Consider the following 19,228-nt stretch of genomic DNA (forward strand, 5'->3'; position numbering starts at 1 on the left):
AAGGCCTGGCTCACTCCAGCGTTCTCCCTGAAGAACCACAAATGGGTGGTAACACCATGAGTTAGAAAGTAGGGCTCATGTTTCTGCTCCTGTCTGCTCCTGTCTGGGATTGCTGTGACCTTCTTTGAAGAAAACTATTTGGCTCTACACTAAAATATAAGTCTCCGTAATCAGGCTCCTTCCAAAGAGTACTGTCCTCTCTCTCTCTTTCTGCCCTCTCTCCTCTCCCTTCAGCTCTGTCTTCCTTTTGGTTGTTTAGAATATGGTACATTTTCAAGCAGGGGACTTACATGTTTTACGAACATTTTGCCAGACAAGCCCGCACACAAGGGTTTTGAATCTGTTAGTGAAAGAAGGGAAGTGATACCAGCCCTTGGGTGACATCACTGAAGCCTGTGTTCTGTTCCTTACAGTGTGGCTGGGATTTTTCACTCCAAGAAGAGGATTAAATAATAGAGCTTTCCAGGAAAAGAGTGACTTCACTTACTAACTTACTTATTTTTGCTTCTTCTAACTTCTTTATCCAATCCACTCAGAAATAGAAGCATCTGGTACCTGAAGACCAACTTCATTTTGTGGGGAAGGCTAACGCTATTGGTAACTCCCACTAAAACAATAAGGAATGCAAATAATAACACCCAGACATTTTCATAGCTACTGTGTTGATGCTATGAATGACACAGCATGGTTTGAGAGGACAGGGATGGACAATATCCCCAGTTTTTCCTGGAGAAAAGCAGGGCCAGAAAGAGCAATGCCTTGCCTAGGGTCATACACCTGCTAGACGGAAGCTCCAAAACAGAGCCACTTTGCTGACTTGAGGCTCGGCATGTTTTTTCCTACACCTTGCTGCCTCGTGCCACACAATAATCTTTAAGATTAAGTTTTTAGGCTTGAGAGTTAGGTCCATGGAGTTACTAAAAGGACTAAGAAAATGAAGCTTTGAAAAGATTATATTCTCATTCTTTTTCTCTGCACAGTGCCTATCAAGGAAAAGGATTATTTGTTAAGACCGCTTTGAAGATTCGCTGGCCCATGAGTACTTGACTAATGCCAAGAGCAAAATCCTGTATATCAAAACCACACTGTTTTTGGCTTTTCTTGGCTCGTTACTGTCTTACCTGAGTGGCCAGCTATGTGTGAGTTTACCGGTAGGAAAGTTTTCCGGGAGCAATGACTGGTTATGAGGTTTCTGTTGAGTTCCAGGTAGCCACTTTAGGCAAGTGCCTATCTGTTACCAGTGAGAGGGTGAGAGATAGAACACACATCAAGCCAACTGGCTCTGCCCAAAAGCTTTGTCTAACAGAGTCTAGACTGATCGCCACCTCCCTGGATCACCTCTGGAATACTGGGAGAAAATGTAACGATTAGGGCCCTTCCTCCCCTCTCTCCTCCTCTTTCACTCATTATCAGCACCATAAAATCAATCATGGGTGAGACCTCGGAGAGATCAAGGTATGGTGGAAGGCGTACTCAGCTGGAATTGTGAAGACCCTGCTTCTCTCCAGGCTTTGGGTGGTTTCAGAATGATTTGACTTTGTGGGTTTTAGCATCTCCATTAATCAAATGGAGAGTTGAACTGCATGGTCTTTGATATTTCCAGGCCCGACGTTGTTCTATTCTCTCTAGAATATCAGATTCTGGTCTAAACCTGCTTGACCAAGAATGCCCGAATATGCCTAAGCTTCTTGTCTTTGATCTTCCTTTGATTTTCTTTGACCAGAATTGCCAGGATGACATGAGCAAGGGAGTTGCCCTTCCTGCTCATAAGTAGTTAGAGGTCTCACTGTGATCACCCAGCATCCCCCCAACTCCAGTCCTGCCATCTGCCAATGACCTCAAGCTATGACAAATGAAACACACAGACACAATAGGAAACCCCTGCTGTGGAGGGTTTTTATTTTAGAGAGGAGGAAAGGGAGATGGGAGTGTAAGATCCAGTCAGCACCTGAGATGAGCCTGGACTCTGTGTGTGTGTGTGTGTGTGTGTGTGTGTGGTACACACACATTTTTTTTTAAGTTCTCACTTGAATAATATCTTCTTTTAGGACTCTCAGAGTCCAGAGGATTAAATTTACTAACTTAAATCCAGTGATTATCTACCCTGCGTTCCTATTCTATGTCCATTCTAACGCTTTCTTCTGCCTCTCTCTTTCCCACAATTAGCTTTATAATAGTAAAGTTTTTTTAGTGGAAAAAAAGCTGTTAGGCAAAGTGAGAAAAAAATGAGCAATAAATATTAACATTAAATAATTTCGGATTTGAATATCAGTGTAGTGTACAAAATGAGAAAGCAAATAAATGAAAGTAAAAATAAAACCTCTTGTGATCCCATCACTGAGAAATATCCACTGTGGACATGGTAGCAAGTTTCTTTCCAGTCCTTTTTTTTTTTATACACATGCATGCATATTTACTATCAATATTTTGTCATTGGTATTTCAAATGGGTTTTAGGACTTACTGTCACTACATACCTTTGGTCTTTTATCAGTTGTGTAAGATCTAATTCCTATAATCCATATCATTGTGGTGGCTCTCCTTCCTAGTTGAACCCTGTTTGATACAGAATATGTCACTGAAACTCCTAAAACATGTCAGGTCTGAATTTTAGAACTGGCTTCCCTGCGCCCCGGACATACTCCACGTAGGAATTTTGAGGCATTGGACAGTATGTTCCAAAAGAGCTCCAGGTTTTTTTAAAAGTCATCCATAGACTATGGACTCTGGGAAACAAACTGAGGGCTTCAGAGGGGAGGGGGATGGGGGAATGGGATAGACTGGGGATGGTATTAAGGAGGGCACGTATTGCATGGTGCACTGGGTGTTATATGCAAGTAATGAATCATGGAACTTTACATCCAAAACTAGGGATGTACTGTATGGTGACTAACATAATATAATAAAAAATTATTATAAAAAATAAAACATAAAAGTCACCCATTGACTATTACATTTAACATTTATTGAATATCTGCTCTACATGTCCAATATTATAGTAAATAGTTTACATGTATTACATTACTTAATCCTAACTCCCGGAGGGAAAGTAGATCCTGTTTCCATCTTATAGATGAGGACAATGGGGCTTAGGAAAGCCAAACAGCCCAAAGTTGCAGAACTAATAAATGGTAGAGTCATGCTTCAAACCCAGGGAGTTTGGTCCTAGAGTCCACGCTCTGGGCTCGAAGTTAAGTTACTCACTAACACACCAAGCTGGAGATGCCTCACCTGTTGGTAGGAGGGCAGGGTCTTGGGGCAATCACTTGGACTGTGGGTCTACATGACCTTGTGAGATGAGCCCTGCTGACGAAGGCAGCAGATGTGCTGGAGTGAGCACTGGATTAAGAGTCAAACAGCCCTGGGCTCCAAGCCTACTCTTCCAACATACCAGCCAATGGACCCTGGATATGTCACTGTCCTGTCTGAGCATCAGTGTTCTCCTCTATAAAAGGGAGATAATAATATCAGTTGTAAAGGTTGTGGTGAGGACTAAGAATGACAACATCTAAAAGCACCTGGCATATTTCCAGGCACAGAATAAATTCTCATAGAATTTAGTTGAATCTGAGCAGAAAGTTTCAAGTTGAGACCTGGTTTTTAGTCTTGGATCAAACACACTTGGTGTGTGATTTTGAACAAAGATCCTGGGGCCTTTCTAGGCCCAAGTTCCTCATCTTTCTAAGAGGTGGTTGGACTAGATGATTTCTATGACCCTGTCTAGGAGCTGGGCCTTCAGTTGGTCTTTAGAGAAGGAATGTGGCAGATGGTGTCTTTCGTTCTCCTATCAATCTGAAACAAGGCCAAGATTCTCCGAGTACAACGTGTTTCCCGTTGGCCCCCCTGCCCTGTGCATGTTCTTGACTAGAGCCATGCACTTGGAGTCTTCTGAAACGTCTAAAGTCTGATGAAAATCACAAATACTTCCTAGAAAGAAGGGGTGAGGTTGTGACTGTGGGCTGTATTAACCCTTTTAGGGAAGGAGGGTCACGGTTTTATAGTTCTTTCCATAATGAGAGAAAATAACTCCATAATGAGAGAAAATAACTTGCTCCAAAGAATACTGTTGGGAAATCGCAAAGCCAGATGAGTCTTTGGGTCTCTTGCACTCGATCATTTTATGATTCAGTTGGAAGACAACCACTTGAGTTTTAACTGAAGGGCTGCTAGAAGCTAAGCCCAGAGGGGAGTGGTGAACTGATAGGAGTCTCTAAAGATGCCTCTCGTCTGCCTCCATCAAGGAAACGTCAACCAAGACCTGAAGAGCATAGACATGTTTTGTTAGGATCCCACAGAAAGGATAATTAAGGGTTGTTTTTTTTTTTCCCTATTTCTCTGACCATGTCTCATTCACCTTGGCAGCTGCCTCCTCTTCTCCCAAACCTCTAACTGAGGAGTGTCCCAAGGCTCAGCTATTGGACTTCTTGCTCTGTGCTCACTTCCCTGGGGATCTTCTTCAGTTTCACAGCTTTAATAAAATCTTAACACTGACAACTCCTGGATTTCTATCTCGAGCTTAGACTTCTCTCCGGGACACCAGCCTCAGAATTCTAGCTCCCACTTAGGCACCACCTTCTGACTGTCTGTTCGGCTGCTCTAACGAAGCCATCCAAATTAGAGCTCCTGATGTGCCCCGAACTCCTGCAAATCTGCTCCACCTGCAGTCTTTCCTTTTTGGGTAAATAACAAAGTTATAGTTGTTCAGACCAAAGAAAATGAAGCCGGGTCTGATTCCTGTTTCTCCACAGCCCACATCCAGACTACCAGTAATGATATTGGCTCTGCCTTAAGAATTATATACAGAATAACTCCTCCCCATTTCCTAATCCAAGCCACCATCAGCTCCCTCCAAGATTATTGTAATAACTCCCTCAATGCTCTCTGTGCTCCTACCTTGCCTATCTGAGCAGAGTGGCTAGAGGGATTGTGTGAAAATGAACTTTGGATCCTGTCCAGGCCATCAATGGTTCCCATAGCATCCAGAGGAATAGAAGGTGCTTCCAGTACCCAATGGGGTTTATATAACGTACCCTCTTTTCCTCCCTGTCCTCCTCTCTCACTGCTCTGCCCTCTTTCCCTCTGCTCTAGGGGAACCTGCAGGAATGCCAGCCTCCAGGTGTACAGCCCCCTAGCTGTTCTTCACACAACGGGCATGTTCTGGCTCGGGGCTTTGGTGCTCACAGTTCCCTCTTACCCCAGATATCCAAATGGTTCTCTTCTTCATCTTTTCTCAGTTTTTCGTGTCACCCGCCTAGTGGTGCCTTCCCCAGCACCCTATCTCACGCTGCACCCTGCTCCAACACATGCCCTGCCACTCTTCCCTCCCTTTTCCCTTTCTAGCATTTACTATTGTCAAAACTATTTCATCTTTACTATCAAGGGTATTGTCTGTTTCTCCCTCCTATTTTGGAGGAAACGCCAAAGGACAGGGGAGCACAGTGCCTGGCATTCAGATATATTAGTTGAAGAAATGGGTGGGGAGGCTGGCCAAAGGCTTTACGGAGGAACTTGAGTTTGAGTGACCCTCTGAATCACAGGAGGATATGAGTGACCAGAGGCTGAGAAAGGGGTGCTCAGAAGATAGGGGCACTGGGCAGAGGCTGAGTGGGGTCCCGTGGGATGGACAGGGCTACATTAATGGACTCATTCTTTATCAGCCCCTTACCTATCTGGTTTTATTTCTTCCAGAGCACCTAGTGTCTATCTTTAAGTATGTAGCAAAAATCCCATGGCTCTTTGGTATAATAGAAAGCACATGGATGGAATTCAGAGTCACAGACCTAAATCTAGAAGTGTGACCTTGGACTAGCCACTTGACTTCTCTAAACCTCTGCTTGCTCTTCTGTCAAAGAAGGAAAACAACACTGACTTGCGTTCTCATGGCGGGGAAGGGGGCCATTGGAAAGATCAAATGAGGTAACGGATGGAAAGTGCTTCACACTTTGGAAGCTGGACCACGTAGTAGGGATTAGTGAAATGCATGAGTGTGTCACTGAAATAGTCACTCAGACTCATATAGAGATTATCTACCTCAGTGACAAGGAAAGGAGGAGAGGGAGTTCCAAATTGGTGACTAATTCAAGAAACACTTCATCAGGGTTTTTGAATATGGGAGGGACATGGGAGGAGGGATTGGATGATGTGCCTTCCTGAGCTCATGGCTCATGCCCAAATGAAATGCTATTTGTTCCCTGTGCACCAGGCTCTGGTGATTACATCTCCTTTCATCCTTACATACATTTGTGAGTTGGGTGTTATTACCACCTTCTTTAGAGATAAGAAAGCTGAGGTTCAGAGAAGTTAAGTAACTTGCCCAGGGTCACACAGGTATTTGATGTCAGAGTCCAAAGAAACCAGCTTTGTTGTAAGAGTTTCTTTGTTCTTTCCATAAACTGCCTTTACAAAGACCTTGATGCAATGAATTGAGCAGCTAACTGTACCGTCTCAGTGGCCTGAATTTGGGCAAGTAAATAATACACAAGCCTAAAACATCAGAGGCCCACACAGATAATAGACTCGAAGCTATTAAACAATTCAAAAAGTGAAAAGGAAAGCCCATGTGCCAAGTGTGAATCCAAACTCTCTTCTAGGCCACTGTCTTGTGCTGTGAATGGTTTCTCATGGCAGTACATGGTAACCATTTAGAAGAAACGAGGATTTTGAGCTAAACTTTCAGTAAGAGCAGAAGAATAAAATATCTGGGGAACAATGCCCACAGGTCTTCCTAAACATCAGATTTTTTTTTTCTAAAAGCAGTGGCATAAGAAATGACATGACTAGCATCCCAGTCTACATTTTATTTATTTGTTTGCTTGTTGATTTATTGAGCTGACACACAATTTTACATCAGTTTCAGGTATAAGGCATGGTGATTAGACAAATCTACATGTCATGCTATGCTCACCACAAGTGTAGCTCACACACCTGTCACCATACAAGGCTATCACTGTACCTTTTACTATATTCTTTATGCTGTACTTTTCATCCTCACGATGCATTCATTTCATAACTGGAAGTCTATACTTCCCACTCCACCGCACTCATTTTGCCCATCTCCTCAACCCGCTCCCTTCCAGCAACCACCCATTTGTTCTCCATATTAATAGGTCTGTTTCTGCTTTTTGTTTGTTTGCTTGTTCATTTGTTTTGACTTTAGATTTCACATGTAAGTGAAATCATATGGTATTTGATTTTTTCTGTCTGACTTATTTCACTTAGCATAATACCCTCTAGGTCCATCCATGTTCTTGCAAATAGTAAGACCTCATTCATTTTCATGGCTGAGTAATAATCCTGTGTGTGTGTGTGTGTGTGTGTGTGTGTGTGTGTGTGTGAGACATCTTTTTTATCCATTCATCTATCAGTGGATACTTGGACTGCTTCCATATCTTGACTATTGTAAATAAAGCTGCAATAAACATAGGAGTGCCTATATCTTTTTGAATTAGTGTTTTCATTTTCTTTGGGCAAATATCCAGTAGTGGAATTACTGCATCATATGGTAGTTCTATTTTTTTTTCATTTTTTAAAAAAAATAATTAACATACAGTGTTATATTAATTTCAAGTGTACAATAGAATGATTCAACAATTCTCTACATTACTCAGTGCTCATTACGGTAAGTGTACTCTTAATCCCTTTGCCCTATTCCCCCATCCTCTCACCTACCTCCCCTCTGATGACCATCAGTTTGTTCTCTATGTTTTAGAGTCTGTTTTTCTGTTAGTCTCTTTGTATTGTTGTTTATTGGTTTTGTTTCTCAAATTCCACATATGCATGAGATCATATGGTATTTGTCTTTCTCTGACTTATTTCACTTAGCATAATATCCTCTGGATCCATGCATGTTATTGCAAATGGCAAGATTTAATTCTTTTTATGGCTGAGTAATATTCTATCTTCTATCTATCTATCTATCTATCTATCTATCTATCATCTATCTATCACCTACCTACCTATCTACCTAGATTACTAATTTGGGTGGGGGGGACTCCATTCAGTTTTCCACAGTGGCTGCACCACTTGGCATTCTCACCAATAGTGCAAGAGGGTTCCTTTTTCTCCACACCCTTGCTAATACCTGCTATTTTTTTGTCTTTTTGATTCTAGCCATTCTGACAGGTATGATTTCATTGTAGTTTTAAGTTGCGTTTCCCTGATGATGAGTAATGTTGAGCATCTTTTCATGTGTCTGGGGTCATCGGCATATCTTCTTTGGAAAGATGTCTATTCAGATCCTCTGCCCATTTATTTAACTGGATTGTTCGGGGTTTTTTGTGTTGAGTTGTATAAGTTCTTTATATATTTTGGATATTAATCCCATATCAGATACGTCATTCGCAAATATCTTCTCCCATTCAGTAGGTTGTCTTTTCATTTTGTTGATGGTTTCCTTCATGTTCAAAGGCTTTTTATTTTGTTCTAGTCTCAATAGTTTATTTTTGCTTTTGTTCCTCCTGCCTGAGGAAACATCTAGAAAAATGTTGCTAAGGCTGATGTCAAAGAAATTACTGCCACTTCTTTTTTTCTAGGAGTTTTATGGTTTCCTTCTCCCATTTAGGTCTTCAATCCATTTTGAGTTTATTTTTGGTTATGGTGTAAGAAAGAGTCCAGTTTCATGCTTTTACATGGAGCTGTCCAGTGTTCCCAGCACCCTTTGTTAAAGAGACTCTTCCCCATGGTGTAGTCTTGCCTCCTTTGTGGTAGACTGTATAGGTGTAGGTTTATTTCTCCCAGTCTAGATTTTAACTGGTGACAGTTACGCAGCAACTCATCTGTTGTCTACCACATAATGAGATTTAATTGGTGTTCACTGAATATATGCAAGTATCTCTCTATGTATGTATAACATGCATGGTAACAGGTATGGTTTTGGTAATTATGTATATAAGTTTATTTGTGTCAATTGTAAATATACAGATGGATGGATACTGGGCCCACAAGTTGGATAAATGCAAAAAAAAAAAAAAGCCTATAACATGTGGCAGAATACTTGCTTTCAACATTTATGTACCAGAAAGTTAATTGCGCACCTACTGGGCACTGGTGGAAGGAAATAGGAGGCATAGCTCTTTGCACGGGCCTCAGATAGCCATAAGAACAATATATAGACAATATATAGACAATTTTAAATAAGTGATTTTTGTAGGTAAGAACTACTTGGATTTGGAGGCAAAGGAGAGCCATTTCCCCTTTGTTGTAAAGTACCAATTACAGTGTGAGGGGTGAAAGAGGCCTAGGTCATCTTGTGCACTTAACCTTTTTAGATTGCAAGATTGAACTGCATAAAGGAGGGTTACACAGTGATTCATAGACATACTTTTAAAAAAATAAAAATATAAAAATCCTTTCCTAGCCACCTCTGTTCTCTGTAGGTGCTTCGGAAACCCTGAAAAATAGGTCTTTGCAAGGAGGCACCAAACTTGGTGGGATGGTGCAAGGCCAAGAGCATGGGCTTTGGATTGAACTCAACCAGGATTTGAATCCCCCTCATCTACTTATTAGCTCTTTGATCTCAGGAGGCTATTTCTATTCAGAACCTCTGGCCCTTGACTTAGGAGATGAACACACCTGCCTATGTCTCCCATCAGTACAAAATAAGGTTACATTGTAAGGGGCTCAGCAGAGTAGCTGGCTCACAAAGTTCTCAGTATCTCTTTCCTTCCCGTACTGGAAAACACTCCATCAGCCTCAAATTTCCTTAACACCCTTGGGCAAAGTCACTTCCTGCCTTCTCCCTTCCCCTCATCTACTGCATTCAGGGGTTGGCCAGATGATCTCTAAGTTTCTGTTCAGCGATACTAACTGTCTAGTTCTATGTTTTACCACATGGCTGGGCTAGCTGGACAGTGCATCAAACAGCCTACTTTCTACACAGTTTATACTAATGAGCCATTGACTGTGCTTTAAGGCATTTAATCCTCAAAAGAACACCTTGCGGTAGCTTTCCCTTTGTACAGACGGACAAACCAAGGCAAGAGGCATAGAGAGAAATCATACTAGACCTCCGGTTTGGCACTGGGCTTGCAGAGAGACTCTTTAGAAAGGGTTGACGACCGCATTACAAAACAAAGCCCTTTATTATAACCCCGTCCTTGAAAATCAAGTGGAAACTTCCCAATTTTCACTCCATCCATTCTCCTTCCTCTTACGATGAAAGCTTTAGTCATCTTATCTCTCTTTTGTGCTGTCCCTTTTAAATGTTGTCATTCTAGGCTAAGATCATGACCCTCCTAAGAGGCTTAATCCAACCCAGAAGGCAACAGGACTGAACACAGAGTCTCCCATACCTGGTTCTCAGACTAAAGATGCACAAACAAAGAGGATGCCCCGGAACCCAGTCCTGGTGCCCGAGGCTGTGGCCCGGGCTGTGAATTTTAACTGGCTTTTGCCTGATTGTCTTTCTTTGTCGTTTGACATGCTTGTCACTGGATCCCTGGTAAAGCCGATCTCTTTCTCTAGGCACTGATTTATATTCCCCCCAGAGGGACTAGAGTTATGCCCTACACAGCGGGTGTGCCCTGAGCCAGGTCAGTCGCAGATTCCATTGAGCCTTTCCATGATTGCACTGAATTGCTGGCCAGCCCGCAGTGTCTGGTCAGCCTTCTTCCCAACCTTCCCCTCCTAGATTCACAAAGCCCAGTTTCAAGTAATTCCTAATAATGCAATTAAATTTTTGGAAACCAAAGCTGAGTTTCATATTTAAATGTTGACTTTCAGCACACAGGAAAGGTTGGCCAAAAGCAGGAGTGACTGAAGATTTTGGCAAAGAGATTAATTGGGATTTTCCATTCTCAGTAAAGCTGCATGTGCTAACCCATAGGTAATACTCTGTCCTCAGGGGTTCCCAGGGACCAAAGAGTAGGCAAAGCATGAAACTGAAAACCAGCACGCCTCATAGGAAATCGTTCTCAAGAAAAAAAAAAAAATTAGGTAGAGGCAGACTTAAACTGTTTCCTCTTTTGAAATGTAACAACACCTACCTCTTAGGGCTGTTGTGCGGGTGAAATTAGAACATATATGAACAGGCTAGCACAGGGCCTTGCTCAGAGTAGGAGCAATGAATGTATTTACTTGCTAATACTTCAATCTGGGAAAAGGCACTTGTCTGCAGTTAAATGACCAGGTTTTTGAACCTCGAAGCAGCCCAGCTGGTGCCTTCCCATTCTGGGTCCCCCTATACACGTCCTTCTAATTAGAATAATAATCATGGCTTCACAGGGTCATAAGGAGAAGCACATTAAGGAATGGCTGAAAAAGTTCTTTGCATACTAGACAGCTTTCTAGACAAAATAAAGTACTGTTAGGGGTACACCTAATCTCTGTGCTATTCTTTCAATTCTTCTCTGTCTAGAATACCCTCCTTCCCCACACCTCTCTCTCCTTAACCTGCTGTAACCTCCTCCTAACATAAGCCGTGTGGAAGTTCTACCCTTCATTCATAAGGCAGTAGAGCATAATGGCTAAGGGTAAAGACTTAAATCACTAGGGTTAAAATCCCAACTCTGCTGTTTGTTAGTTGTTTGATCTTAAGTAAGTTACTTAAACTTTCTGTGCTTCAGCTTCCTGTCTGTAAAGTGAGGATGACAATACCCCCCCTTTTACAAGGTTGGATTAAGTAAATTCACACATGTAAAGTACTTAAAACAGTACATACTAAGGACCATATATATGTTAGCTTTCTTTATTTCAAAGCTATGCTTATAATTCTGATATTTATTTCAAGAATATGTTCATTCTTAAATTTTCTTTTATTTATTTATTTTTTAAAGACTTTATTTATTTATTCGACAGAGAGAGAGACAGCCAGCGAGAGAGGGAACACAAGCAGGGGGAGTGGGAGAGAAAGAAGCAGGCTCATAGTGGAGGAGCCTGATGTGGGGCTCGATCCCATAACACCGGGATCACGCCCTGAGCCAAAGGCAGATGCTTAACCGCTGTGCCGCCCAGGCGCCCCAATTCTTAAATTTCATTTTTTTAAAGATTTATTTATTTATTTTAGAGAGAGAGGGAGAACGGGAGTAGGGGCAGGGGGAGCGAATCTCAAGCAGATGCCCCACTGAGCGTGGAATCTGATGTAGGGCTCAATCCCACGACCCTGAGATCATGACCTGAGCCGAAATCAAGAGTCAGATGCTTAACCAACTGAACCACTCAAGCACCGCTACGTTATTTTATTATGATGTTCACGTTCTACCCCTCCAAGAAACTTTCCTAGATCTCTTGGTTTGAAACAATTATGTTTCCATATTCAACCAAAATATATCAGTTAAAGCTCAGTGATAGCCCTTGTCATTGCTTGTGTGTTTGTTGATATCGCTCTCCTGCACTGGTCTTAGAGCCCTGAGTGACAGAGGCTTCCTCTTGTACCTCTGTATATATGGTCGATGCACATTAAATATTTACTGAATTGGAGGGAAGGTATGCAATATATACCTAAATATTTTGGACAATAGCTAATAACAACCCCTCCATAATCGTATTTTTTTTAAAGATTTTATTTATTTATTTGACAGAGACAGCCAGCGAGAGAAGGAACACAAGCAGGGGGAGTGGAAGAGGGAGAAGCAGGCTCCTAGCGGAGGAGCCTGATGTGGGGCTCGATCCCAGAACGCTGGGATCACGCCCTGAGCCGAAGGCAGACGCTTAACGACTGCGCCACCCAGGCGCCCCTCCATAATCGTATTTTAAAGACTGAACACTGACTGCGGTCTTTTAGCACCATACCTGACACATAGTACATGCTCCGTGAATGTACTTCCTTAGAAGGATGGAAAGATTACTAAAGGCATGTTGAGTCTAATGAAAGGCTTCATTTTATTGGGTCCCTCTCATCGAAGACATGTATTAATGGGTAAGACATTTATCTTAGGAGCCAGGGCTGGATTAAGATACCAAGGAGAAGAAAAGTACCTCCCGATCCTCAGGCACTCATATTCAAGAGGAGAGACAGTCCAGTTGCTAAATAATTACAGGGGCTGTAGGTGCTAAGCTGAGTAGGACGGAGCTTTACAGGAGCATGCCTTCTGCCCCTTAGTCACCGCTCTAAGCCTTAGACTTCCTCAATATTAAATTGCAAAGATACCTCCATTTGGGATGACAGCACCTTCTTTTTCAATAAGTAGGGAACCAGGAGAAAAGGTTCTAGATTGACTACAGGAAGAGGGGAGCAAATTAGTAATGAGGGTGGGGTGGATTACATGCAGCAGGTGCGACTACAAACTAGGGGATGTGATACCATGAGTCACATCTGTACAGTCACATAGATTTCTTAGTCTCAACCTTTTTGATGTCAAATGTCGACACAACAACGTAAAACAAACAAACAAACAAACAAAAGTACTGGTCCTGAAGGAAGACCTAATCTCTCACCAACTCTACTTCCACCAACAGCTCCATTTTTTTAGCTCCCAGTTTGCTATCAGTTGAGAAATGAGTTTGGGCTGGAGTATCTCTAAGGATCATTCTACCTTTACTGTTTTTTTATTCTATTTTTTAATGCCTGGCCTGATATGAACACCAATCCTTTCTCCTAGCTTCAAATACTATGTCTATCTTGATAAATCCCGAATTTATATCTCCAAACCAGACCTATCTTTGGGGTTCAGGTCTTGCATATCCAACCCCCTACTTGGACATCAGAGATAGCTCAGACATACGATGTTCAAAACCAAGTTCTGGATTCCCAGCAACTGCCTCCCACAAACTTCTACTTTGCAGTGTTTCGAACTCAGTCAATGGAAATACATCCACCCAATCGCCCAAATCAGAAACTTGGGATTCGTTCTTAATAGCCCTCTCTCCTTTACCACCCACTCCCGAGCAATCCAATCTTTCTTTCAATCTTGTCAATTCTACCTTCAACGTATGCCTCAAATCTTTGCCCACGTCCCCACCTACACTGCCCTCTCCCTTCCTCTCTCACCATGACTCCTATCGTAGCCTCTTAAAGAACCTGTTCCTGCCTCTTTCTAATGCACCTTCCACATGCTAGCTGGGGTGCTTTTCTCAAAATATAAATTAGATCATGTCATCACCCTGCCTGAAAATCTGAAATGATTTTTCAATATACTTAGATTAAACTCTCAATTCCTGTCTGTGGTCTACAAAGGCCCCCGGGGTCTAGCTCCTGATTCTCCCTCCAAATTCATCTCCTACCAGTCTCTCTGCTTGTGCCATGCTGGCCTCTTTCAGGTTTCTGACCATGCCAGGGGTTTACAGGGTTGTTTGACCTCTGTTCACTCTGCCCCGTACACTTTACCCCCACTCTTGGCGGGGCTACCCCATCCTCCTTTTTTGGCTTAAAGCTTACTTCAATAGAGAGGCCTGTACCCTGAGTAAATGATGACTTTCCCCCACGTTATAGTACCTTATGTATTTCCTGCATCTCAGTTATCATAATTTATAATAAATACTCCTCTGTGGATTTACTTGTGTAGAGCTTGTCTCCTCACCTAGACTATGGGCTCCTCCAGCGACAAGTCTGTAATGGTTCTTTGTATATGCAAAGTCTAGCCCAGGGCTTAGCACACAGTAGGTGCTAAATTCGTAATGTCTGTGGTTGCATATTGATCAGACCTGAAAATATCAACAATGCTTCTCCCATGCTAAAAAAGTCCAGCCAAATGGGGGAGGAGATAATGAAATATATTCAATCATGCCCTGTTTCTCCAAACTTTTTAGTTTCTAACCTCTAGAACCTTCCAGCACTCTTCAATTTTCTTTTTTTTTTTTTTAATTTTATTTATTTATTTGACAGAGATAGAGACAGCCAGTGAGAGAGGGAACACAAGCAGGGGGAGTGGGAGAGGAAGAAGCAGGCTCATAGCAGAGGAGCCTGATGTGGGGCTCGATCCCAAAACACCGGGATCACGCCCTGAGCGGAAGGCAGCTGCTTAACCGCTGTGCCACCCAGGCGCCCCCCAGCACTCTTCAATTTTCTAGTAAAACTTCTCAGTTTTTGGAGTTGAGAAGGGAAGTATCTTGGTGTTACGTTCCTTTGCTTTGCCTCCCTCCCCTCCCCAGACACATTTAGCTTTATGCAGGAACGTGGCTTCTACAGGTATGGTTGGGTGAGAGGTGTTGGGAACAGGAGGGGTGGAAAGGGAAAAAAAAGGAACCGTATGGGGGAGGTGGCGGCCCTTGCACAGCTTGGACATCGTCCCAGCTCACCCACGTTGGAGTTTTTTTTAATGCCATATACATCCAGTATTCTCTTCTTCCCACCTCTAGGAATCCAAAAATAAATGAGCTGTTGATCAAGGGCTCGGTGCTGGCAAAACTGGCAAGTATGGGCAGACAGGCTCTCAGTTCTAGAAGTTTTCTCTTGCCACTACCCTCGGCTGCCCCCGGCCCCCTGTTGAGAATGTTGAGCACCTATCTCTACTATTTCTTCTGGGTATTTTGTTCCATGTAGGTCCCTATTGTGATAGATCGCAAGAAGCAGGATATGGGCTTTTGAGTAGTTTTTGACTTTAACAAAGGTCTGTTGCTTTGTCTGCTGAATCATTGCTTTGTGCTGTTATTAGAGAGAAGGCCTTACTTCTCTCCAGCACCTGTGCTCCTATTTTCTCTCCTCCTCCCTATCAACAAGAACTTGCTCTGAATCCCTTTTTATATTCACCTCATCATTCATGGATCCACTCGGCATTTGTTACAGAGGTGGGAGGGCTAGATGCAGGGATTCTCTTAGGAGGATGGCGTTGGCTCAGGGCTCCTCCTATCACTCAGGTCAGCCCTTTGGTAGAAAGTTATCCGATCATCTCGTTGAGGTAACTCGCTCATCAACTCAATTGCTTGAAAAATGAATAGAAATCCACCTTGTTGATCCTAGAAAACAGCCCTGATACATTTGGACTTTGTTTATATCTTTTGCTAAGACTGAAGTTAACTCAAAACAAATGATTTTTTCCATTTGGGTGCAGGGGAGGGGTAGGGAGGGGTTAAGGTACAAGGAGGAGGAAGAAAGAGGAAGAAGGTACCGAAAAGGAGGATCTAATACTGGATTTCAGTTCCCACTACTGGGAAAAGGTTCATTTCCAATTCTGCATTTCAAGAACAAAAAGACTTTCTGATGATCTTTCTTATTCTCTTTGGATCAGTATGAATCCTTAGCAGTTAATTTATGTCTTCCTGTACTTAAAAGGTTAAAATATTTTGGGAAGTGAAATTAATATATTTAAGGATGGTTACAAAGTCAAGACAGAGCACTTTAAATCACTGTTCCCCAGACATAATCTGAGTCACAGAATCTGTTAGGGAATAACCTAAAGGCTTTATTTAACTATGATAGTTCACTCATTAGTTTGTCCGTCCATTCAACATTCAACAGCTACTTTGACCTGCGCATTATAATATCCAAAGTACTCCCTCCCCACCCCACCCCTCACCCCGCCATTGTCCTTGATTCTCACGAGAACCCTGTGAGGTAGTCCTTTAACAGAAATTACCATTTTAGAGAACAAGAAACCGAGACCCACAAAAGTTAGTCAGTTATGGAACTTTAACTGGAACCTAGATCATCAGATTTCACTTCAAATTCTCTTTCAGTTCTACCTAACTTTAATTTCACCAACATTACCTAAGTGAGCAATGTGTTGGACGCAAGTCTCGGAAAACAAAAACGAAGTACTCTTACCCTTGAGGAGTGTCTAGCCTATTGAAGGAAGGCAGAGATCAAGGCAGGGGTGTGGGGTGGAGGTAAGTGCACGGGTCCTCCGAGTCTGGCATAGAAGGTTGTAGGAGATAAGACGGGGAAAAGTTTGAGGGCCTTAAGTACTTAATTTCTCGATTTGCCATCACCACCATCAAGTCTTCTTAATCTGCTTTCTCCAAGTATGGCTTTTATTAATGTCAGAAGTAATCTTTTTCTGTCCCACTTTCTTTCGAACATTTGGCTGGCATTGCAGGGCCAGTGTCTCCAAAGCGTAAGGTTGTTCTTGGCACCCTGATGTTTCCACATTGAACGCTGCTGGACTAACTAATGGTAAGACCGCCGCAACTGTGTCTGGTGTATTATGCATGTGTCATGATATCCAGTCCATCCTTGCCCGGCCACAGAGAGGAAATGGTTACAACTGCTGGCAGACAGGCCCAACCCTAGGCGGGCTGGGTCTCGGTGACTACGGTGCTATGGAAAGTGGTCTGGCTGCAGGGCTGGCAGAGATCATCTGCCTGTTTATCACCCAAAGGTCTGGGACGCCCAGAGGGTTGAGGCAAACGTGGGCTTAGAGTTAAGTAGGCATCAAGATCTATTAGGGGTGCAGTTCCTGCTGGGAATGGTGTTGCGTTCTGATATCCAGGCTGCAGATGTTACTGGACGCTGTGAGCTCTGGGAGAGCATGATGCTAGGTGACCTGACTGTTCATGGTGCAACCAGTCAGGTACAAGAAGATACAGAAATCAGGTCCAGGCAAAGTTCTGGCCTGTAGACAGCCCAGTGGGTGATTGTGGCGGTGAAGATAGCCGAGGCTCCCCGTGTACCCAGGCGCATGGGGCTCTTCCTGCATTGGGTATTGGGTATCACTGGTGGGTACATTGAGATGGCTGGGTTATACCTTGTTCTGATCAATGCTGGGTGAAAAATTCAGAGACCGAACGTGCCCAAGGCTGGGGGGGGGGGCTGTCAATGCCTCACACTGATGGCAGAGTGGGAGGTAGGACACAGCATCTAAGAAGCCACAGAGTTTTGTTTGGCTCAGAGTCAGTCCTGACTTGGGGACTATCTTTGGCATGACCTAAAGCAAATTTTAGCACCTTTCTGAGTCTGTTTCCTCAGTAGGTTGTGTGCCCCCCTGGGGTCGGGATCCCATATTGTATTCATTTGTTTCCCCAGCATTCAGCGCATCAGCTCCTTCACAAAAGACTGTCAGTGAACTTGCGAGTTGTTTGAACGAGTGAATGTGTGAGTGAATAGGGTGAGCTGAGTGTGAGGAACGACCTTAGTGGTTTCAGGGAAGAGGGACTTATCAGAAGAACGGTCCTCACCCTCACCCCCTCGATTCTGATTTCTACCCCATGCCCTTTTCCAAAAACCAGTGATTCAAATAATAGTATACTCCCCGAAGTTCCTAATAGCCTGTGATTCTCTGAAGAAAACAAAGCAAAACAAAACAGAACCTTGAGTAGTTTATTTTAAAAAAATTTTTTGCCTTCACATTTACTAACCAAAGATGTTATAAGAATAAAAAATAAACGTCCAGTAGCCCCCAAAGAACTCCAAAAGGCAGTCTATCTACCAGGAAATCTTCTGGGGTGGCCTCAGAGAGACAGCCAAGTAACAAGGAAACCCTTTGACATTTGCAAATGCTACGAAACAGCAACAAACAAGAGCAGCTCACTAAGACCCCGGGGCGGAGGTACATCAAAGATTTGCAGATCTCCCTAATCTCATTTGGGTCAACGTGCTCCACAAGGGCGCTGTTTGTTGTTATGGAGATAAGTGTCTCCAAGAGTGAAAGGTCTTCTCCAAGAGTGAGTGGGCGGCTCTCATTTTTGCTATAGGTCCTAAAGATGTGGGCAGCATTAACTTTAGGTCAAACATGCGGAACTGTGAGTGAGGCAACTAATTGCATTTAAAAGACACCACTTAGGGCTTTTCAGTGTCATAGGTGTGTGCTTGTGAAATAGATAGATAGATAGATAGATAGATATCAAACTAATATATAAACATTACATAATTTGGAAGATAAGGAAAAAATAAGGGAGGAGAAAAGCATTCATAACCCTACTACCCTAAGACAGCCAAAATATTTGTTTATTTGTGTACTCTTATTTATATCTGGTCTATTTTCTATGAAGAGTATCTTTTTAAAAAAAAAAAGATTTTATTTATTTATGTGACAGAGAGACAGCCAGCGAGAGAGGGAACACAGCAGGGGAGTGGGAGAGGAAGAAGCAGGCTCCCAGCGGAGGAGCCCGATGTGGGACTCGATCCCGGAACGCTGGGATCACGCCCTGAGCCGAAGGCAGACGCTTAACGACTGCACTACCCAGGCGCCTCTATGAAGAGTATCTTTAAACATAGTTATGAATATGCCATATACATATATATATACACACATACCTACATATATATATCTTACTTCTTTTCACTTTATCTGTTACCATAAGTATTTTCTAATTCCAATTTTTTTAAAGAAGTGTGGCTTTTATTTTATTTTATTTTTTTAAAGATTTTATTTATTTATTTGACAGAGCGAGAGAGCACAAGCAGGGGGAACAGGGGGAAC

This window comes from Ursus maritimus, unplaced genomic scaffold, assembly GCF_017311325.1.
Source record: "Ursus maritimus isolate PB19 unplaced genomic scaffold, ASM1731132v1 scaffold_4, whole genome shotgun sequence".
Classification (NCBI taxonomy): domain Eukaryota; kingdom Metazoa; phylum Chordata; class Mammalia; order Carnivora; family Ursidae; genus Ursus; species Ursus maritimus.